Here is an 18295-nt window from a genome sequence, read left to right on the forward strand (position 1 = left end):
AAAGAATGAAATATGGCCTTTTGTAGCAACGTGGATGGAACTGGAGAGTGTTACGCTAAGTGAAATAAGTCAGGCAGAGAAAGACAGATACCATATGTTTTCACTCTTAGGTGGATCCTGAGAAACTTACCAGAAGACCATGGGAGAGGGGAAGGAAAAAAAAAAATAGGTTAGAGAGGGAGGGAGCCAAAACATGAGACTCTTAAAAACTGAGAACAAACTGAGGGTTGATGCGGGGTGGGAGGGAGGGGAGAGTGGGTGATGGGTATTGAGGAGGGCACCTGTTGGCATGAGCACTGGGTGTTGTATGGAAACCAATTTGACAATAAATATCATATTTAAAGAAAAATTACAGGTTTAGTTGACTCCCCCTACCCCATGCACCGTGTATAGACATATAAACACTTGAGGCCTTAAGTGATCTCTGTATCTTCCGATTTTTCCTGAAGATAACTTAATATTTGTGCCACAACTTCTTTCTATAGGCTGTTTTTCATGGTATGTAACATGAGAATTTTGTTGGAATTTTTCTCCCTAGCTTTATACTTTAACTTGGAGAGCTTTTGATCAGCCACTGATAGGAGATTATTATTGAGAAGCATACAGATATTAGTAAATTAATTTTATTCATTAGAATATATATATATATATATATATATATATATATACACACACTCACACACAGACATTGACTTTGAGACTCAAGTTAAGTGGCATACTCCAGCCAACATAGCTTATCAAGTAAAAGAACCTACGAGAATTAGGTCTGAGTGGTTCCCAAGCTCCTGAATTTCTTCTTCCAGTACCATCTGCTCCACCTGGCTGATTGGTCAAGCTAACCTTCTTGGCTTGACTACGTAAGGCAAACAAAACTAGAATGAACATCAGCTCTTGGTTCTGCAAGGGGACATTCCCATTGTGATTGGAGGTAGAGTGACTCTTAAAATACGACCCTAATTTGGGAACAACCATGGCTGCCACTAGGGGCACCACGGTGGCTTCAAGGACAGAATGCATAGCTCTACCCTTTATCTTTGCCATGGCAGACAGAGGGATAAGATTAAAAAAAAAATCCGGAAGCAGCTCTCCCACCCTCCCTTCCGCCCCAGCAAGAGGGCAGGAGAGAATGATTCATTCCTCTCTTACCATTTTGATCTTCCCCGGACTATAGTTGTAGCACTATTGCACCAAAATAGTCTCGGACCATTGCTCAAGCAGGCAAGAAAGATATGTTTTATTTTGCTATAATTCAACCTAATTATTATTTTGGCCTCCTAATCTGCTGGAGTGACAACTGAATTGTAGTTATTTTAAGAATTCTGATCTCACTTCCGCCCTTCTCTTGGGGTTATGGCTGTTTCTGGGACATAAATAGTTCTGAGGTTGGGGTTTGACAGCATTATGGTCTATCTCTTCCTCCTTGTCTTTTGCCCATATCAGCCTCTGGTGACACGTCTGTCACTCATCTGGTCCTTCAGCAGCAGCCCACGTCAGTGACGGCGCAAGTGCATCTTTTCAACCACTTTTATTCAACTAACATTCATTGAGTGCCCATTGTATACAAGGCATCATATGGATTCAGTCCTTCAAATATGAGACAGATGGGGCAGAGGAAGGTTGCCTTCTCCACACCGCATGCCGGACCCATGGGTGGGGAGGAGCACTGGGGACAAAGACCAGTGTCGCTATAAGAATGCGGAGTGAGGAGGGGAGGGGCCCATGAAAGGTTGAGTCTAACATGTGTAGGGCAGAGCAAGTAGACCGGGAGAAGGCTCACCATCTTTACCTAAAAGATAATGAAAGCCACCGAATGGTTTCAAGCCTAGACGAGTATGTTTGGACTTCAGCTGCTGAAGTCTCACTCTGGCTGCATGCACAGCCATTGTTTAGGAGAAGATGAACATTAGTTAGGAGGTCATTACAATTATCTACGCAGGAAGCGGTGGTCTGTTAAAGAGAATGGAGAGTGGCAGATACTTCAGGATGAAATACGCAGGATGGTATTGATGTGTACAAAGATGGGGGAGGGGGAGGAGGTCCATTGGGAATCAGTCCTCCATTATGCGCTTTTTCTCTTCCGGAAGTCATGCCAAGGGCTGCATACAACCCAACAAACAAGCACAGGAAGTTGGTGACTTAAAGTCTAGGAAGGAAATATGACATATGTTATAAAAATAGCCGACATTTATTGACATTTAAGAAGTTCTAAGAGCTTTGCGTACATTAATTCACTTGGTTCTTAAATGAACCTAAAAGGATGATATTAGGATAGTAATATTCATTTTATAAATGAGGGGAAAAAAACCAAAACAACAGGAAGTGGGTAATCAAGTCAGGCCTCACTCCAGAATTCAGACACTTCAGCCATCAGGGCGGAAGTGTGTTCAGACTGGGGTGGCATAAACAAAAAAGAAAGAGTTCATTCAACCCTGAATGAGGGAATGAGGATCAGTGAGAAAAGGCTTCATGGGGTAAGAAGCCTTGGAGTCCACTCTTGAAAGAGAAGTGAGTGGATATTCCACAGGGAGGGCATCTGAACTAAATAAATGACTACATGAGTTCACAAACCCATTGGTCTCAGCCACATTTTTGAACAATACAACGGGAACAAATAAAAGGCAAAGTGGTAGGAGACAGAGACTCCCAATTCGATTTACCTCTGATTGCTGTGCGCGTTTGGGTGAGTCACAGAGTTCTCAGTAAGTGAAGAAGTTTTTGAAGATTAATGAGGTTGACCACGATAACAATGAACCAGGAGCTAGAGGTCTAAATAATCTCCTTCATTATATTTAAATAATATCAGAGGAAAGAGGAGAAGAGGGGAAATATTTAGAGAAATGTGACTTTCGAGATCATAACGGTTACATTAGGGTATATTAATTCACCACTCTGAGGACTGGCAAAGTCCAGAAGAGTAGGGAAAAGTTTTCAAACTCACTTCACTAGACTGTATTAGTTTACTAACTATCTCCTGAACATCAGCAGGCATTAGCTTTGGCTCTATGGAGCCCAGTGAATGTTGTAGTACCATTTGGACAGGATTCAATTATTTATTAATTGAATTTCTCCCCTGACACATGACAACGTGAACAGCATGTAGTGATGTGGAATCAAGGTGCACGTGAGAAGTTAATTCGAAGGAATGAAAGACATTTAATCTGCCTTCCTCCTCCATTGATGATCCCATCCCCCTTTTCCCAACACTGTGGTTTTAAGGGAGACTCTTTTGGCTTTTCCTTCCATTTCCTCCAAATCTACTGCATTCTGGTTCTGAACACACTACTGTTGTCCCTCTTTGGAGGATACCAGGTACTTGTAAAATGCCAGGTAGAAGGACCTTTCTCAAGGCTCGTTAGGTTTGACTTCTTCTGCACATTATTCCCTCGCTTTCTGTCTCCTCAAATTCCAGTCCTCTCCTCAGGAGATTGTCCTTGACCTTCCCTCGGAAGCAGCCCATCAACTCCATCTCCAGGGCTTTGTATCATGGCTTTCATGGGCCTGGGCACTTTTGCCTTTGTGGTCCCTTCTTCCATAAAAACATATTTAAAAATTATATTTTACCACTGCATTAACGTAAAGACAAAGACGTAGTATATATGTCTTTGACCTAGAAGTTTATCTTATTTTAAGATAAAGTAAAGCATTAGGTAGTCAGTGCCATGATGTCAGAGAATCCATTACCTTCGTCACTGTTCCATTGCCCACACTCTAGAAGAATATATACCACATTATAGTCTTCTTTTTAAAGTTTCTAGAAGTTGTTTTTTTTTTATTTTAAATTGTAGTCTTAATAAATGCTTACTGGATGAATCAATGAATGAACGACTTTCTCTCTTTTTTTGAGTTTCTTCCTTTGGCTTCTACAACTACTGTTTTTCAGTCTTTTCTTTTCCCTCCTTTTTGTCTCCTCTCCTTCTGTCTTCTCTTTAAACATAGTCTTGGTTTCTCTCCAGAGTTCCAGACTCACACTTTTGCTGGATGTTTTCACACGGTTCTCTTCATGGTCGTCTCAACATATCTAAAACAAACTCACCGGTTTCTCTGGCTCTCCTTAATGTTATTATTACTATTATCATCCTCATTTTCATGATTACTGTTATTGACATCTCCATAATGGTAGGGCCATCATTGTCTTTTGATTCTCTCATGCCCGGTAGATAGAAATCATCTTCAGATTCCCCTTCCAATTTGTGCCCAGATTGTGCTAATCCTTCTCTTACCATTTCAGGTATATCGTCTTCACCTTCACGTTGACACTGTCCTTGCTGTTGACCTTCAGTAAGCCTTGCTGGTACAAGCACACCAGCTCCCAGCCAGTCTCTGTGTCTCTTGTCTTTCCCTTCCCTATTCTAGTAGCCACACTTCTTTCTAGAAAGTCCCCTTGGTTAAAATACTTGGTTGATGCCCATAGCCTACAACAAAGTCAGTTCTAAACCCCTTAATTTGATACTCAGTATCTTGGCTTCAACTTAAATGTTTAGCTTGATTTCCACCACTTACAAAGACCCTCTGGTCCTGCCACCCCGCACTATTCTATAGTTCCTGAAAATGGATACTGTAATTTTCTGCATTCTTTTTCCAAACTATTCTTTTTGCTTAGAAAGCGACTCCCCTCCCACGACATATGTGCATCTTAATGCTTCACAAGAGCACAGAACGCTAACAGATAGCACTTAGATCTCAATTCTGTGCCCCTCCCTGGGACTAACACAGGGTTCGTACTAACCCGGGGTTACACAGAGGAGGAGATCGGTAGATGTTTATTCAGTTAAGCTTAAAATGAACGAAAGGAAAGTAAACTTAAGAGCATTAGTTTTTACCATGGTATCATATTTCATGTCAAAAGATGATAATTTTAACTTTTTAAGAAGAGTAAAAGCAATAACCAAACTGCAATAGTCAATTCAGGCGAACCTACTTATATTGGTATCATTCTGTATCAGAATAACATAAGCCGTACAACCATTTAGCACGACAAACTCAGGCAAAGCTAGTTTCAACGTGGATGAATATTTCCATTTCAGAGTCTTAATTTAATCAACCTGAGTAAATTAATCAGAAACATCTGCTTTGTGTCAAGAAATGCCTCGATCAGTAAACCAGCTTTAACGAGACAAGCAACTAATTACATTATACCTCTAATACAAGACAAGGAAAGGTTAGGGTACATTAGGAATAATGGGCTTTTGTGTAAGAAAACACAGATAATGTGAAATGATCATTCAACCATCTAAGGATGTGGCCATGAACTTTAGGATGAAAGGTATGATACATTCCTCGTCTTGTTACACCTGACGTTTTCTTATTTTATAGAAAAAACAAAAACAAGGTGTTTCGGGTGGAAATTTCGGATAGCACAAGCAGGTAAAACTGAGAAAACGAGAAGAAGGATCCCACCACCCAGAGAAAAATCACTTTTTACATTTTGTCATAGAAATGTCTAGTCATTGTTTTGTTTTGCCTTTGTATGTGCGTGCGTGCGTGTGTGTGTGTGTGTGTGTTGTGCACGTGTTGTGTGTGTATGCATGCATTTGTGAGATCATATAGTCTTGTGTGTGTATAATGGAATTTAGATCATAACGTACATAATATTTTTAACTTTCTTATTCTTTGACAAGATGCTATGCCATTAAATATTCTTCTATAACATTATTTTCAATAGGTGAATAATAATCCATTTCATTACTGTGCTATTCCCAGAATATTTTGGTCTTTGACTGTTATAAACAGTGCTTTGAAATGAATCTTATACTTTATTTTATATACACACTAATTTTTTAAAATCACTTTTAGGTAAATTCCCACGTGTGGTGTAGCAGGACCAGAGATCTACAAAATATTAAGTCTTTTGTGAGTATAGTCGAACTTGGCACAGATCTCTTATAACAAATCACATTAACATGAACATTCTCACAATCTTATCAATAATGATAGGAAAATATTTTACAGGTAAAACTGAGTTATTAATATGCTTATGCATCATTGGTATTTCTTCTTTTGTGAGCTTATGTGTATATCATTTGAACATTTGTTGACTGAAGCCATTTTTTTTCTTTTTCTTTCTCTTTTTTTAAAATGTTTATTTATTTAGAGAGAGAGGGCGAGAACAGGAGCCAGTGAGAGGCAGAGAGAGAGAGAGAGAGAGAGAGAGAAAACCAAGCAAGATCTGTGTTGTCAGTGCAGAACCCTACACAGAGCTCGACCCCACCAACCATGAGGTCAAGACCTGAACCAAAACCAAGAGTCAGAAGCTTAACCCACTGAGCCACCCAGGCGCCCCTCTTTGCCTTTTTTATTTTGAAGGACGCTTCATATTCTTTTCATTAAGCAATATTTTCAATAAGTATAAAGACTAATATAAAACACATTTAAAGATACCGCATACCTTTTATTAAAATGTTTATTTATTTATTTTGAGAGAGAGTGTGTGTGCAGGGGAGGGGCAGAGAGTGAGGAAGAGAATCCCAAGCGGGCTCCACACTCCGCACAGAGCCTGATGCGGGGCTCGATCTCAGGAACTGTGAGATCATTACCTGAGCTCAAATCAACAATCTGATGCTTAACCGACTGAGCAACCCAAGGGCTCCGAATCTACCATCTACCTTTATTTTTTTATTTTTTTTTTTTTATCGTTTATTTATTTTTGAGACAGAGAGAGACAGAGCATGAACAGGGGAGGAGCAGAGAGAGAGGGAGACACAGAATCCGAAACAGGCTCCAGGCTCTGAGCGGTCAGCACAGAGCCCGACACGGGGCTCAAACTCACGGACCGTGAGATCATGACCTGAGCCGAAGTCGGACGCTTAACCGACCGAGCCACCCAGGCGCCCCTCATCTTCCTGTATTAAATCTCAAGAATTTTCCATACTTATTCCAGTCTTTTTTTTTTTTAATCTCTAACAAATTACGCATAAAGTGTCAACCTCCATTCTGAGACAGGCACCTCTTATCATGTGATGGGAGTCATATTACTTCCCTTGTTCCTGTGTGCTTTTGATTATTATTGCCGTTGTAGGTATTTACATACTTACAAATTACAAAGTTCAGACTGATAATATATATCGTCAGTGATGGATCTGACTCATTAGTGTGGAATTTAAAGTTCTATATCTATGTTTATAAATGAAATTGGTTTATACAAACTTTTTCTTATGCTTTCATTTTCTGGTTTTGATATTAAACTTATACTAGCCCCATAATTAAGGTGGCTGCATTTCCTCCCCTTTTTGCTGTAAAATCTTTTGCTTAAGAAATGGATTGTTGGGGCACCTGGGTGGCTCAGTCGGTTAAGCGTCCAGCTTTGGCTCAGGTCATGATCTTGCAGTTCGTGAGTTCGAGTCCCACGTCGGGCTCTGTGCTGACAGCTCGAAGCCTGGAGCCTCCTTTTGATTCCGTGTCTCCCTCTTCCTCTGTCCCTCCCCTGCTCACTTTCTCTCTCTCTCAAAAATAGATAAACACTAAAAAAAATTAAGAAAAGAAGAAATGGATTATTTGTTCCTTGAGGTTTTGACAACAATTTACCTACAATATCAAGTCTCTGTTTCATCTACAGCTATATTCTTCCATCATTTGAAATATTATTTATCCCTTTTCTCTCTTTTCCTTCATAATATTTGCTATGTTATTTTCAGTTTATTTTGGATATTACCTTTTTATCTGTCCTGTATGTTGCAAATATTTTTTTCTAATTTGTCACTCAAGTATCAATTTTTATGGTGTTTTTTCATTTAAACGATTTTTAAATTTATGTCTTTTTTATATTCATTCATTTAAAAGTACTTATATATCTTCTTGTGCTATTTATTTAGTTTTTGAATGTAAATACATAGTTTCCTATCAGGAAAATTTTCAACAAATTGCAAGTGATTATTGATGTTTTCCAGCCCAATTAAATTACTTGAAATCCACCTTTTAGCACACATTGCCAAAATTCAGCCATGGCAACTTTTTCATTTTCAAGTTCTCCCTGGGTTTCCCTGGGCTCCCCTGGAATGAGTGGATGTTCTAAATGATACCCATGAACCTGAGTCAGCAGGGAAAATGGCTGAGCGCTGACAGGTAGAGAACTCACCAGAAGGATATTTGAATATACATCAAAGATCCCTGAGGCAGAAGTTACAGAGTTGGGAGTTCCAGTCAGGGCCCAGATAGAGGACAAGGCTGAAGCTTAGAAAATCAACACCCACTGCAAGCTGATATAGGTCAAGTCCAGAGACAAACCAGCAAGCTCCTTGGAGAGGTCCCCATAGTTGCCCAGCGGGAGAGAATTGGCAATGGTTTACTTTCACTGAAGGAACTACAGTAACCTGGAGGTCAGAGATTCCTCCTTCCACCTGGGGCCTCACACAGAGGGGTGGGGGAGAGACATGAGAGACAGCCTTTGGACTTAAGTGAGAATTTACCCAAGAGAGACATTTAACTAAAAGTAAATTATCTCAAGGCGGCCAGATAAAGAGTTTTGCCATGAAAGGAAATGGAAGCTTCTGAGTTAAATTAAATTCAGTGACAAAGAAATAACAAAAGTTAGATATTTGCTCTAACGAGTATTTAGTCCATGAAGTCATACAGGTTGTACCAGATAAGAAGTCTTTCTTTATTGGAAACAAATTGTATGGTCTTTGCAGCTCATCAAGACCACATGGCAAGCCTCAAATATTTCTTCCATTTCCTTTTTCAAAAAATATTTATTGAGCAGCTAATAAGTATGTTTATGTCCCCCAGAAAATTAGTGAAATGAGATTGGCAGAGGAATAGTGGCCTGTGATAAGTCCTACAGAAGAGAGTGCTATTTGAGCACAAGGGAAAAGGTAGTTAAACCCTAAGGAAAGAGGTGTTATTTGGGGAAGCCATCTGAAAGGATGTGACATCGCTTCAGCTGAGGAGAAGAAGAAGAAGAAGAAGAAGAAGAAGAAGAAGAAGAAGAAAAAGAAGGAGAAGAAGGAGGAGGAGGAGATGAAGAAGGAGAAGGAGAAGGAGGAGAAGGAAAAGAAGGAGAAGAAGAAGAAGGAGGAGGAGGAGAAGAAGGAGGAGGAGGAAGAGGAAGAGGAGGAGGAGGAGGAGGAGAGGGAGAGGGAGAAGGAGAAGGAGAAGAAGAAGAAGAAGAAGAAGAAGAAGAAGAAGAAGAAGGAGAAGGAGGAGAAGGAGGAGACGAAGGAGAAGGAGAAGGAGGAGGAGGAGAAGGAAAAGAAGGAGAAGAAGAAGAAGGAGGAGGAGGAGGAGGAGAAAGAGGAAGAGGAGGAGGAGGAGAAGGAGAGGGAGAAGGAGAAGGAGAAGAAGAAGGAGGAGGAGGAGGAAGAGAAAAAGGAAGAGGAAGTGGAAGAGGAAGTGGAAGAGGAAGAAAAAGAAGAAGAGAGTTCATGGTTAGCCAGCGGACTGAAGAGCGGCGGGGCTCATTCCAACAAGAGGAAAGGGCATATACAAGCAATGGGAGGAGAAGCAGAGGCGGGGCTAGGGTGGGAGGTGGGTGACGAGGACCTGCGACGGAGCCCAGGGATCCAAGAGTGAGCGAGGTGCCCGCAGAGGCACACGCGGTCACGTGGACCGTGGCGCTGCCAGGGAGGAGGCTTCAAGAAGGAAGACAGGTAAGCGCAGCGCAGATCATACGAATAAAGCAGGCTTGGGAGGTTGGCAGTCAAATAAGGGGGCGTCGTGAGCAAATACCGGGGGGGGGGGGTAGGGAAGGGTGCCTCAGGTGCACCGATGCTCCGTGTGGCCTTCTTGCTACTGGGCCGAAGCAAGGCATCACCTCTGCAACAAGTACAGGTCGCTTTCAACGTGCTGCCTTCATTCCCTTGCCCCTCACTGATTTCGGCATGAGTCTTTCGCAATCAGACCTTGCTTTGTTTCCAAAAATGCCCTTTCTTAGGTCCCTTTGGCTAAATTACAGTTTATACTGAACAGTTATGCATGGTTTTGTGTGTGTGTGTGTGTGTGTGTGTGTGTGTGTGTGTGTGTGTGTGTTTTATTTTTTTCATATTTGTTTCGTTTGTTTTATTTGTTTTTCTTTAAAAAAAATTTTTTTACATTTATTTCTTTTTGAGAGACAGAGCACAGGTGGGGGAGGGGAAGAGAGAGAATGAGACACAGAATCCGAAGCAGGCTCCAGGCTCTGAGCTGTCAGGAAGTACAGAGCCCCACGTGGGGCACGAACTCACAAGCCGTGAGATCATGACCTGAGCCGAAGTCGGACGCTTAACTGACTGAGCCACCCAGGCACCCGTGTTTGTTTCTCTTCTAGTGTTCAGCTTCAAGAGATTTCAACCTACTTCTTAGCCTTTGGGGGGTTTTGAGGCTCTAAAGTTTCAGTTTCCTACTTTCTACAGAGTCGGGAAACGATCCCAAATACTAGGAACACAGTGGATGGAGAGGTTTAGTTTCTAAAATAGAGACCAGTTGGAACACTGTCAAAAATGCTGGTGGAGACTTTGTTCCGTTCTCGGTCTCGTATCTCAGAGACAAACATTTACCAACTGCAGTCCGTGTGTGCTGCAAGGTACCTGGAGACTCTGAGAACGTTTGCAGTCTTTTCTTCACGTGTTTTTTCCCTGAGAAGTATATCATCTTAGCTAAAGGGAAGGCAGGCTAGAACAGATGAAGGTTAAAAAAAAAAAAACATTTTCTCAAGGCACCGCGAGGAGGGAGGGAGTGGTTGAGAGTGACAAAGGAGTTGCCTTGTCTGGTGTGGGACAAAGCCCAATGAAAGGACAGCTTGCTTTCTCTTGAGTATGGCGGGAAACTTCCTTTGTTTTTGAGACTCCTCTGAACCAGAATTTGAAAAGAACTCTGGCTACCAGGCCTAAAGCGTACCTTTGTACTTTGTGCAATAAGGGCTTACAAAACAATGTAAAACCGTGAGCAGAGGAGATGTTGAAAGCTCAAAAGTATTTTGGGGCAATTTAGAAAACCACTTTATACGTAAGGTCGTTCCTCGACACTGGATATACTCAGAAATTATCCAGGTATCAAAGTATTTACTTACATGGGGATTCTCTTTGCTATCTGCCAACATTTGCAGAATGGCCTGCGTGGATTCCGTGAAATTTCTTACTGTTTTCAAATCAAATCTTTTACCTTGTCCTACTGATGGTTCCCAAACTTTGCGCTGCAAAGAATTTGCAGACCAGGCGTTAGAGAGAGAGCAAGTCAACTCCCATGAGTAAGTGGAAAGGTGTAGAGCGTACCAAAGGACTCCCCTGCCCGTGTGGGTCGCAGGCACACCAACCACGGTAAGGCATGTGACAGTCTTGAGAAGAATCCATGCAACCCATAGAGAAGCGATTCCTGTTGAAAACCAAGTCTCCTTCAGTCCATCCATTGGTTTGAACTCGTGCTAAATAGTAATGAGCTTCCCACAGTATCAGTCTCTTGGCGAATCATTAAATTTCAGCATATTTGATCTGGGGGTCTACAAGTTTATTGGTAGTGACTTGTAGGGTCCCCCCCCCCAATAGATCTGCCCTTGTCCTCAGAAACAGTGACTTTGGTTTAAATTTTTTTTTAATTAAAAAAATTTTAATTACATCGCATGGCCCCCCACATGCGATTAAGCTAAGGATTTTAAGAGGGGTAAGCCTGGATTTTCAGGATGGTCCTTAAATCCAATGACCGGTGTCCTCCTAAGAGGGAGGAAAGGAGGAGACAGCGCGACCCCATGGTAGGGATGGGGTGATGCAGACACAAGCCAAGGAATACTGGCGGGGTGCCAGGAGCCGGAAGAGGCAAGGAACAGGTTCTCCTCTGGAGCCTCTAGAAGGCGGAGGCCCCAGGGGCACCTTCATTTTGGACTTCTGGTCTCTAGAATTGGGAGAGAGTGAATCTGTTGCTTCAAGTCCCAGTGTGTGTGCTAATCTGTTACAGTAACTGTAGGAAACTGATGGAGGTCTCGTCTTACAGGTGAGGAAGCAGAGACCCAAGGAGGTCACAGCTCAAATCGTACAACCACTTGGGACAGAGGCAGAGCCGCCACCATGGGCCGCCTCTTCACCTCAAGCTCAGGTCGGCACCGGAAGCGCGCCCATCCTACCTGACCCTCCTTCCATGTTCCCTTCACCCATCCACCCACTCCGGACACGATTGGTCTTTCGCACCTCTCTTAGATCTTGTGACACAAGCTGTCCAGGTTGCCTACTTCCTCTGACCTGGTTTTGTCTCTCTGTGGTTTTGTTTTGTTTTGTCTTTTGCTTTTGTGTCTGGTTGTTTCCACACCCACCTGGCATGGCTGACCCCAAAGACTGCGCCCTCTACTTCACCCTCTAAGAGTATCGCTCAGTGCCGTCACTCCAGGCCCAGCTGGCAGGGACCTCCAGTGCTGTTGTGTGGTTACAGCCTTGACCTCCCCGAGCTCTTAACCCGGGTTCACAACTGGTGACTGGATGGCTGGCTCTACGGGGATGGCCCCTGGCATCGCGACTGTAATGTCAGAACCAGAACCCGATCTCACTGGTGGATCCATGCAACCAAAGACTAAAGAGTACCTAGAGAATAATGCCAAACTTCTTTTGCTTTCTTTTTTAAAACAGTTGTTTTTAAATATTTTTGTTTATTTTTGAGAGAGAGAGAGAGAGAGAGAGAGAGAGAGAGAGAGAGAGAGACAGGGCACAAGTGGGGGAGGAGCAGAGAGAGAGGGAGACACAGGATCTGAAGCGGGGTCCAGGCTCTGAGCCATCAGCACAGAGCCTGATGCGGGGCTCGAACTCACCCACGAACCACGAGATCATGACCTGAACTGAAGTCGGACGCTCAACCGACCGAGCCATCCAGGCGCCCCTGTTTTCCTTTCAGTTCTGCCTTCGTATGTCTCTCACATAAATTCCTCATATTAATTAACATATTTCTGCTGTAACATATTACCACAAACTTGATGGCTTAAATCACCCGTATTTGTTATCTCGCAGTTCCAGAGCGCGGAATTCGGACCCGTCTCACTGGACTAAAATCCCAGTGACATGAAGATGCTCGTAAAACATCTCCCATCACACAGCTGAATTTGCCCTCGCTCAGGTAGGCCGTTGACCCAGCGTTTTCTCACGTTGTTCACCCTCCTGGCTTACCCAGTCCTCTTTCCCCAAAACGCGCTAAACTGTTACCCTGTCTTTGCGGATTTCCCCAAATCTCCACCAAACCCTGCACAGCCAACTGCTTGTCTGTATAGTACTTATTCCTTCGTACTGTGGCCGTTGGGTTATGTGTTTCTTTCTAAGTTTGGCAGAGAGCGCAATGTTCATCCATTCTCTATCCATCCTACACATTGTTGACCACCCACTATTTGCTTAAATTAGGAGCAATACGGGCTCTGTCTCTGTCTGTCTCTCAAAAATAAATAAACATTGAAAACAAAATTTTAAAAAAGCGGGGCGGTGGGGGGCACCTGGGTGGCTCAGTCGGTTAAGCGTCCGACTTCAGCTCCGGTCATGATCTCTCAGCTCGTGAGTTCGAGCCCCGCGTCGGGCTCTGTGCTGACGGCTCGGAGCCTGCAGCCTGCTTTAGATTCTGGGTCTCCCTCTCTCTCTGCCCCTCCCCTCTTCAGGCTCTGGCTCTCTCTGTCTCTCGAAAATAAATAAACATGGATAAAACATTTTTTTAAATGAGGAACAAGATGGATAGAATGGGATCCTGGCTTTCAAGGAGAACGTAGCCCCTTAGAGGACGTTGACCAGTGATCAGACCCGATTCATGGTTCCGGTTTTCAAATACGAAAACGTATTATTGGCAGCCCAGAATCCAAAGGAAGTAATTCTGGGAGGGGTCGTCATGAAGGCTTCATCAACTCTGCTATTTAATCTGGTTCTTAGGTTAAAAAAAAAAAAAATACTAGACACAATTGCAGTAAAAGGACACGTCTCTCCTGTCCGTATTCCCAACCGCTAAGAGGTCTTTGTTAAATTGCATGTTGAATGGAGAGAGTTTGGAGACCCCGAGGGCACGCAGGGGGTGGCCGTCGAGTGGGAACACAGCCCGAATGAAATAACAGGTGCACAAGGGAGCTTTTCAAAAGGCAGGGCTTGGCACCGTTCGAAATGCAGGCTGCACACCCCCCCGCGGTGTGTGTGTGTGTGTGTGTGTGTGTGGCGAGGGGGGTGGGGGGTGCGACTGAACCCCCTGGGCTCCTCCGGGCTCACCGCACATCCGAATCTCTGGGGGTCAGGCCCGCGAATGGGGCTGTGGGCTGCGTTCGCACACGTTCCAGTCCTGCAGCCACTGAGCTACGCGGAGAAGACAGGGTTGAGAATGTAGAGTGAAATGGGAAGGAGGTTTAAGGAGCCCTAAAGAAAAGATACCTGAAGTGCTCCGGTTTCATTGGACAAATTACCCAGAGAGCAGCGATGATGCCTTGGGCACTATTTCGGGTGAATAGGGAACGAAGAGGCTCTGATGTGGAGAGGTGTACTGCCTGGGGTGGGGGGGTGATTGCATAAAACAGGGGCCAGAGAGCAGGATCAGCTTGTTGGGCAGGGGTTCCGTGAAGGACCGCGGACGCGTGGCCCGAGGAGTGTGACAAAGCCCACGTGTGAAGGCGGGGGAAAGACAGTCACCCGAGAAAGAACGGGGACAGCAGCCTGGGGTCCGGAAGGACTCAGCTGGCAGAAAGGGCCGCGTGGAGGTCAGCCCCGGGCTCAAACCCAGAGTGGACGGAGCAAAGTGAAGCGAGGTGGGGCTGGGGACGGAGGTAGGAGATGATGTCATCAGGGCTCTGGGTGACTGACCGTCGCAGTTCATGGGGATGAGTGGTGTCCCAGGGACCCAGGGCTTCACTAACACCAAGGAAGTCCCAGGCAAACCAGCCCCTGGCCCAGGGACAGTCCCCAGAGGCCATGGTGAGAGTTGCAGTACGAGAGCAAGGGGCTTAAGTTAGAGGGTTTTAGGTAGGCCCAGAATCTGATAGGATTTCCATTTCCAAGGGCCACTTAGACTTCTAGGTCTAAGAAGTGGAAGGTCGATGGGGGAAGGGGCAGCCGGAGAGAGCAGTCTTCTAGGATTCGAGGCCCTGAGGTCAGATTGTTGTAGGACTTGGTGGTGGGGAGAGAGACGGACAGAGGCGAACAGGTTCAAGATGCATTTTGAAAGTAGAAAGAAAAGGTGCCAGTTCCTTACAAGGGAGAATGAGGCAGAAGGGAAGAAGTTCTTTTCCTTTTTTAAATTTTTTTTTAAATGCTTATTTATTTTTGAGAGAGTGAGACAGAGCATGAGCAGGCAAGGGCCAGAGAGAGGGAGACACAGAATCGGAAGCAGGCTCCAGGCTCTGAGCCGTCAGCCCAGAGCCCGACGCGGGGCTCGAACCCACAGACCACGAGATCACGACCTGAGCCAAAGTTGGACGCTTACCCGACTGAGCCACCCAGGCGCCCCGACCAGAATCTGCTCTAAAAACTCTCCTTCGTCTTCAACCTTCCAGCCTTGAAGGAAAGACGAGGGACTGTAGTGAGAACTCACACCTTCCTGGAAAGCGGAGCCTTTCCTGTGTGGTGCCAGGCTGGGGCTGAATGACAGAAGGCTGAGCCTGCGTGCATGTGTTTGATGGAGCCTCAAATGATCCCTCTTCTGATGTAAGATTTCATCAGTTTGCACAGAAAGAAAGTAGGAGGAGCACGTCCAAAACTATATGCCTTCGAAGGCCAACCTCATAGTACCAAAAAAACAAAACAAAACAAACTCCATCACCTTCTGGAACAGTTGGCATTCTAGATTCAGTTCAAATGACCCACATGTGTCCAATAGGATTCCTCAAGGTGAAGTTGTTTCTCTGTTGAAAGTGATTCTTTTTTTTTTTTTTTTTTGAAGTTCATTTATTTTGAGAAGGACAGAGAGAGAGAGCAGGAGAGGGGGGCAGAGAGAGAGAGAGAATCCCAAGCAGGCTCCAAATTGTCAGCTCAGAGTCCGATGTAGGGCTTGATCTCATGAACCTTGAGATCATGACCTGAGCCAAAATCAAGGGTCAGAGGCTTAACCGACTGAGTCACCCAGGCCCCCCCGCCCCCCCTCCCGCCTCCCCCCCCCCCCCCACCCCCCTCCACCCCTACCGAAAGTGATCTTTAAGATTATCTTTTGTCTTCGGTTCTTAGACACAGCAGTCGTCCAAATCCATTTTCTTTCCCCAAAGGCTTCTGTCTCTTTTCTTCCCCCGAATTGATAACATCTTGTATTTTGCTAGAAGCCATGGGCCTCCTGATATCCTGGACTGGAATTAAATTAATCAGTGCTCCACCTCCCTCCCTCCCTCACCTCCGTGCTTCACCGCCCCATCACGGGACAAGCGGGGCCAGACCAGCCGTTGCCCTTAAAACCAAAGTTGACTTAAAACGCGAGTCTTCAAACAAACGGTCAAGTTAGAAATTTATCCCTGGGAATTTCAACCCGCAGAAGAGCTTCATTCCTAGCGAGATACCCTCTGTTATTTTCGATTCTCACGTCAAGACTTTGAAATGCAGACCCGAACTACAACAGGCCTTTTTGGTGTGGTTTTGCTTTGGTTTTTGTTGTTTTTTTTTTTTTTTTTTTTTTTTTTTCTAGTCAGTGTAGAAAGAGTGATGCTCTGCTTCCCCTGTGTGGCAAAGCCTGATATTTCACTCTCTACAAAGCAGAGTTACAGCCAAAACGAAAGGAGGAAGCAGGCACGTCAGGAGGTTTATTTATTTTTATTTTAAATCACCCATATCATGATCTCCTTTTCTGCCCCAAGGAAGCCAATAGCTATTTCAAAATAGCCTTAGAGGAATTTTCCTTTTATTTTTCTTCTCGATTTTGAGAGTCGGTGAGTGGCCCTCTAGAACTGTAAAAATGGGAAGCATTTTTAAGGATCTTTTTTTTTTTTTTTTTTTTTTAGCTCACGCGACACTCAGGGGAAAGACAACAGTAAGTTCATTTATTTCTCCAGATCTTCTACTTTATACAATAATGGCCACAATAATATCTATTTAGGTAAGTTTAGCTGAGGCCCCCCCGGGTGGCTCAGTCGGTTGAGCGTCAGTCAGACTCTTGATTGCGGCTCAGGTCAAGAGCTCACGGTTCGTGGGTTCGAGGCCCCACGTTGGACTCTGTTCCCTGTTCCCCTCTCTCTACCTCTCCCCTGCTCCCACGCATGCTGTCTCTCTCTCAAGATAAATCAACAGTTAAAAAAAACAGAAAGTTGAAGTTTAGAAATCCCAGGAGTCTTTTTCTGGAGCCCCTGAAGCTGAAGCCAGGCAGCAGGGTCCCCTGGGTGATGCAGCCTAAGATACGGGCCATGCGGCAGGAGCAACACGTATTATGGGGGATCCAGGGAACCACCCAGAAGGATACCCTTTTCCTGAGCCTTGAGTCTCTCCATGTGCTTCCGGTACCAGCAGCAGAGTCCCCTGGGGCCATTTTGCAAATGCAGCCTCTCCGCTCACCTCACCCCCCACCCACCCAGAGTCTGCATTTTATTGAGATTCCCCCGAGGGGATTCACAGGGACTTGAACGAGTGAGAACCACTGGGCTAGAACTGAACCGACCAAGATCCACCAACTGGGAAAGGGTGAGGTTGGAGACAGCGACCACGGTTAGAAGGTGAGTCCCAGACTGAAAAGGGACAAAGGTGGGCATCCAAACCGCAGGGTATGGTTTGCAATCGGTTTCCCTGGGCCAGTGAGGAAACTTCCAGGGGGACTAGAAACAGGAAAGTTGTTTTGTTTTTCTGTTTTTTTTCACTTTAGTGGTGATGATTCATTGTCCTGAGCCATCCCCCCCTAGGTCAACCCAGCAGAAGTCACCACAAGAACAGTCCTGGTAGAAACAAGGACAAAGGTGGTCCTAACCGTGATAAACACCCTAGTGAGCACTCAGAGTGGCCGAGCCCTGCGCGGAGGGCTTACTGTGCATTGTTTCATTGATTCTCACGACAACATCTGAAGTTTCACTGGGGCACGCATGAGTACTGTGCCCGGAGCAAGGAACTGGCAAGTGGACAAAGTTAGGATTTGAACCCAGATTCTTAGTCGAACGTGGAGTAAGCCAAATTTGTGCCGGGACATTTATTAAGGAAAGAAGCAAGTCTCACACTTTAGCGCGTCTAGAAGAATCCTTAGAAGTGTGTTAGAGTGCAAATCCCTGGGCCCCAAAGCCCAAACCGTAGGCCCACGAATCTACCACTTGAGATATTTCCAGCTGAGGTCCCTGGGTGGCTCAGGGATGCAGAGACAATACTCAGCGACACGTGGCCCCAGTGACAGGGGAGAAGGGTGGCTAGGGCCTTCAGAGACTGAGTTCACATGGAAGATACTATTTTCACCCCAAGACTCCGCAGTGAAAAGACATTCGAAAAACGGTCTTAGCTAAGTA

At 44.8% G+C, this 18295-nt stretch overlaps 1 long non-coding RNA gene across 1 annotated transcript in view; it reads left to right on the top strand.

Annotated features, from left to right (window-relative positions):
- The window catches only part of LOC111558563, a 193075-nt gene extending 179762 nt beyond the window's left edge, over positions 1–13313 (top strand). The window contains exons 3-4 of the long non-coding RNA XR_002739579.2: positions 11893–11994; positions 12894–13313. This is a non-coding gene — a long non-coding RNA (uncharacterized LOC111558563). The remainder of the gene's footprint in view (positions 1–11892; positions 11995–12893) is intronic.
- The last annotated feature ends 4982 nt before the right edge of the window (positions 13314–18295 follow it).

This window comes from Felis catus, chromosome F2 (assembly GCF_018350175.1).
Source record: "Felis catus isolate Fca126 chromosome F2, F.catus_Fca126_mat1.0, whole genome shotgun sequence".
NCBI lineage: Eukaryota > Metazoa > Chordata > Mammalia > Carnivora > Felidae > Felis > Felis catus.